Source organism: Mugil cephalus, chromosome 4, assembly GCF_022458985.1.
Source record: "Mugil cephalus isolate CIBA_MC_2020 chromosome 4, CIBA_Mcephalus_1.1, whole genome shotgun sequence".
In the NCBI taxonomy this organism is placed as follows: domain Eukaryota; kingdom Metazoa; phylum Chordata; class Actinopteri; order Mugiliformes; family Mugilidae; genus Mugil; species Mugil cephalus.
Genome location: NC_061773.1, coordinates 22595841 through 22601840, shown reverse-complemented (window position 1 = coordinate 22601840; position 6000 = coordinate 22595841).

The following is a 6000-nucleotide window of genomic DNA, read 5'->3' as shown; positions in this document are numbered from 1 at the left end:
GGTTTTCTTATTGTTGCAGCATTGTTGTGCTTTACGGTTGCGAGCGGAGTGGAGTGCAACACCACCATCATCCCCCCGGGGAAATTTTCATGTACAAGCTGAGTTTTTAGAAATCTATTGCTTCATTTTTCTTGAAACACGAACACCTGTGGCCAAAATGAAATATAAACTCAAATAAACTCTTGGAAGAAAGGTCCGTCCTTCAGAAGACTCAGTGTATTAAGGCAGACTTAGAAGGATTTTGCCCCAGCAAATGATTATTTCTTTGCTTGTGCTAATCCACGAGCGACATAATTTCTTCAGCACATACATATACTGTATTATATTATATTTTAGGGAACGGAATATATGATACTCCTTTATGACATACCCATATACAACACACATATTTAGCAATAAATGCACTTATTTGCTTATAGCTTAGCACAAATACCAGTCGCGTAAATGGGGCATAGGTCTTATTATTTTACTTTTTTTTTTTAATTTCCCCCCACAAACTTTAATTTCTTTAAATACACATTAACATGAATCCAACGTATTTTAGTAAAGGGATAAATGAAGGCAGAAGATGTTATCTTTCAGTCAGCACTTCGCTCGTTCAGCGATACAGGAGCCGTTGTTTCGCACAGAGCGCCACACTAGCCAGACCTGTCAATCTAAGCCTCCTGTACACAGTAGGCCCCGCCCCTATCGCTGCTGAGCCAATCACGAGGCCGTATATTACACGCTGACTCTGTCAGGTTCCCCGCAATTGGCCAAGGGCCTATTCAGTCCCCGGGGGGAAATCCACGCTGCAATATAAGCAAGAGAGAAGCTAACTGTAGTGTTGCATGTTTTGAATAAAAAAAATGAATATTTGAACCAGCGTACTAATTGGATAGCTTACTATTGAATGCAAAATTACCATAATAATGTTTACTTATGAACGGCACAAATATAAAACACATATAGTAGGTAGGAAGGGGATCCCTACTTAATCTCTTATCAGTTTGTGGGTCCTTGGTCTGAAAAGGGTTGGGGACCCCTGCTGTAGGGGAACTCCACATACGGGCCGACATGTCTACTTCAGGTTGCACGGCCCCTTCGCTGGCAGGCAATAAGATGAAGTGCACTCCAGAAGCCGGACCTGACGTAGTACGGATGAAAATTGGTAGAAGATTAAAAAACAGTTGAGTACAATCTGTGCCCACTGTGTTGAAATGCCACGGGCTGCTGAGAGTGAGACCATAGACAATTGCCTCGCCTCCTGTGCAGGAAAGCTTGCTCTAATGAGGGTTTATTAACACTGCACGGTTTAATAGGCAGAATAGATCTCGCTTGTCCGGCTCCCCGTAGACGCCGTGGGCATGGTGAGCCCACAGAAGTGGCAGTTACAGTAAGTGATCACAAGGCCACTGTCTGCTGAGTCATTTACTATAATAAGCAGCTATTCCATAAAAAGCAAACTTTAGATTGCGGTTATTCTTTTTATGTAATCACGCAACGGTGTTAGTAATCACAGCTCATCCCATTACTCCACAAGACGTTCTGCAAGACAACAAACTAAAAAAAATAAAAAATGTTCTGAGAATATTCAGGACAATTTCTTTTTCCAAATGTTGGACAGAACATTCATCGCCACCAACACCCTGATAAATCTTTATGTGTTGCATGTTTCTGTCAAGCTACATTAGCCTCAGGAGGAAGGCGGAAAATGGAAAGGTGGTTAATGTGCTGCACCTGCCGCCGCTGCTGCCGGGATGCTAGTTGACATTGTCGCTTCTCAGTAGCAGACAGTTAAAATTGTACGAGAAATGAACAGCAAAGATTTACTGGAGCGCAGAGCCGCATCCAGTGAACCAGGAAATGGTGGCGAGGTTTTTTTTTTTTTTTTTGCCATGATATAATTTTTCCTGGCGGGTCAGTGAGATGACAGGTAGAGACAGAGGAGGAGGAGGAGGAGGAGGAGGAGGAGAGAGGCTGGCCAGCATTCTGTCTGACTGAGAATGGATTCTGCGGAGTGTGAAAACACTTTCCTTTTGTTGAGAACTGTTGTCATGGTGTAATGTTTGTGACGGGTCGTGTCTATGAAAATGACACCGCATCAGTTCGCCGGTGCGACGGTTTTTCCCAGTCTGGCCGTTTGCCAGCTGTGAACGTTTAAGGGAGTTCTGCGTCTCGTTTAATTGTAAAAATCCTCGTATAAGCGTTTTTCGCTGCAGAACATCCTGAATTATTAAAGCCGTCGTTGTGTATCAAGTCTGACCCAGGAGAGGGATTAAGGTGAGAATGCTTTATTGAAATATCATCAAAAACTAAAATTGTCTCATCTTGAACGCTGTAGAGGTTGGGTCGATTTTGCTCAAGTCAGTTTTCTCCTCCACTCGACCCCCGGGAGGAACAGTTTTCCCTAAATATAAGCGCCGCACGTTTTCATCAGGGTATGGCAACATTTGACTAACAAAACGGCCTCGCCTTCGAAGACAATACCTGCCCCGTGTACATGCTAAAACAGACTGGCATTTGCAGAAGGGAGAGCGGGAGACGGAAGACACAGATGCAGATGACATCCCTAAAGACTGTGTAAATGATCCCAAACTGCCTGAATAAACAAAAATGATTGAGCATGTTAGTGCTTGCACCAACATTTTAAACCCCTACCTTGTGTACCAAAGCTGCTGTAAACAGCTTCTAAAGCTGGAGCTCGGTTTAATATTCATGAAGTGTTGAACATCCTCAGATCTCTGCACACGCAACAGCCAAAAGATATATTGTTATTAGGCCTTGGCAAACAAAGCACTAAAGAAAGAGCGGAGACGCCGTTTGTCACACACGCGCGCACACAATGTCATTTCCTGAAGAACAATACGCGTTAGAATATATGAAAGCTCACATGGACTGAGGGTAGTCTCATGGACGTGTGTACTGGTTTTGGATTGGTATATTTGGTTATATTTGAACCCAAACCAAGATCGTTTCCAAAAACCTAACCAGGAATATTTGTCCAAGAAGTAACTGAAACCAAGAGGATCCGTAAACAAAAGAAATCAGTGAGTAAAAGTGAAAAGGAAAAGACCATGTACATGAACCAGCTGAAGAAATATCATTTCATGATGCACCTGGCCTGGAAACAGCACTGGGTGTATCGATCTCAATATCATTAGTATCGATACCAAGGTCAGTATTGGTATCCGATCGATACTAGTGTGACGCCGCTGATACTTTTATTACAGTTTCTCTTATATACATCCAGGAAATTACTCATCAAGAGTTCATGCGAGCGCAGCGTCTCTCCAAGTCTGTGTGCGACAGGAGCTTCTCCATCCCCATCTGTCAGGCTACGGACAGGAGCAAGAAAGGAATACACAACCTTGAGCTGAACTGAACAGACATCCAAAAGCACGACACCTGAAATAACCTTACATCTAAGCAGTGATTGAGATGTGGCTGAGGGCTACATTTTAAAAATGATTTAAAATAAAATGTAAAAATCCTTCAATTGAGCTCAGTCCTGAGCTCTGTGGAATTGTTTGGTATATCTTAAGTGAGCTAGTCAGCTAACATACAAGCTGTTCATTTTCACATTAAGATTTAAGACAAGAGATAAGATAAGATTTAAGTCAAAACATATTCAGTAGATAATTTAAGAAAACCTTATCCTTTGTATGACGGCAACCCAAGGCTGTCCACAGAGAATACTGAGCAATGGTTAATGTGCTGCAGTCTCTCTTTATATAGATGTAAATTATAACACTAATATATGTCTTAAAACATGTTTTCATTTGCTAGTACTGTCTTTTAAATAATAAATGGTACAATGCCGTTTAACCAGCGCAGCTATTGGCCATTGCATCCTCCGCCGATTGCATCAATTTGCTTGTAAAGGGGATTGCGCTCCTCTTCCATCTGAAAGCAGCAGGTAAAAGAAGCAGCTGAATGTGTCAAAGAGAGCTCAATAAATAATGGATGTCATGAAGCTTCTGTGGAAGCTGTCGGCTTTGAAATCCACTCCCAGGCTGAGTCACATTCCCAGTTCGCTCCCTTCATTTTACATTTAACGGGCTCTGAGCTGTATGAGCATCATCTCTCCCACACACACACACACACAAATGTGCACACTTACGTACTTTGCCGGGTCTCTCTGCGGCCAGGGAGGTGCTGAGCTCAGAGCTACCGGCCAGGTGTTGTGTCCGTCTTACGCGCTCGCGTCTGCATACATCAGCTTCGATTTCACCCTCGGTTCTCTGGGGCTCGAGAGCCTAGTTGACACCCACAGGGCGAGAGCAGACAGCAGCGCCAGACCAGAGGAAAAATAAACAGCTGTATGAGTCTCCGTTGGACCAGGTGCACAGTGAAAATTGTAGGCTTTCTCAAAGACCTCTAAGGTTAACCGGCTGTCTTTCGCAGCAGTGAAGTGATTCCTAAGCTCTTGGAATGGCGCTGCCCGTTCATGCTCATATGCGGAGGGAGAAAGCTTTTAGTTGTGAAAATCCCAAACGTCTAAACCTCAAACAAATTATTTTCCAGTACAGCTGACACCAACAGAAGGCCGAATGTGCCTCGGTATTAAATATCTCATTAAAGTCGGAGCAAACAAATTGATTTTTGTGTCCTCGCGTAACTCTATTAAACCTGCGCCATCAAAATAACAGTTTACGTAAATGTGCTCGAACTTTCACTTTTTGTTGTTTGCTCTGTGAAAGTCTGAATTGCACCCTGCGAGCTCCACATGTCAGGCATCTCGCACAGATGGATCAAAGTTAGCGGGATAAATGCCTCCCTCGCCTTTGATAATAATTAATTACACGCTCAAGCAAAAAAAACAACGCATACGAATGTGCCGTGCTAAATGCGAACGTATTATACTCCTCTTAATAAAACCCAGAAATATACAGCGGCCTTTCGGAATCACATGATAATTGTCTTACATATTCTGCTGCTGCCAAAAATAGAACAGCTGAAATGTCTTTCTGGAGGAGAGGGAAAATCTCTGTCGATGTTAATGTGAAAAACCTGGGACTCACTTTAGCACCGACACACACAAAACCAGCCACGTTCACGTACATCAAAGGTATGTGATCCACGAGCGTGCAATTGCACATTTGTTGAGAATGTGCGTATTTCTTTGCAGAACACCAGAGAGACAAGGAAACAGCAGAAAATATATTCTCCAGGTCTCCAGTGAAAGACCATTGTCCTTCAGCTACACTGTGCATCATCTGGCAGTCAGACTGACAAAGGAAGAACACCGGCTAAAGGCCATTTCACGTCTTTTCACTGAGCTCAGACCTGGCTAGTACTGATAGATTCATGCGTAGGTGAACATAAACGTGCATGAATTCAATATTTAATATATTTAATATAACATGCTTTTGCAAAAGCAGTAACCTTTGAAATGCAAAATTATCGCTTATTATTACTTCAATGACCATTAGACCTCATAAACAATGGACAGTAATATCAAGTTGGCAGTTTATCTGCATTCTCCTACAAGATTATCTTTTATATGGCATTTTTTCTGTGACAGTTTCACCTTGTTTCGTAATCCTAGTTTAGACTCTACAGTGAATGTCATATTTATTTTGACAGTTTAGGAGATTAATTGCCTTTTTTATGCAAAGAATTGAGAGAAAAGTGATGGTATGTTAAAAACATATATACGAGCTAGCCAGTACCACAATATGCTCACCACCGTATTCGTAGCAGAAAACTAGAGTTAAAGCACAAACATTAACACAAATGTGCTTCAAACCTAAAAATGTACAAAAGAAAAAGAAAGATTTTATCCTGTTTTATTCAGGATACAGGTGTGTGATAATGAACCTTATTCTACTATAATCACGAGGCTAAAACTATTTGACATTTCTCATAGCTAGGGCCTAATCTTTAAAGGATTCATATGAAATTTAGTGACATCTAGTGGCGAGGTTGCAGATTGCAAACGACTGTATACTGAATAATTTCCAAGCGTCTAGAAAAAAGGTGGGTAATGTCACTGTTTTGTGTATCCAATTCCATTTT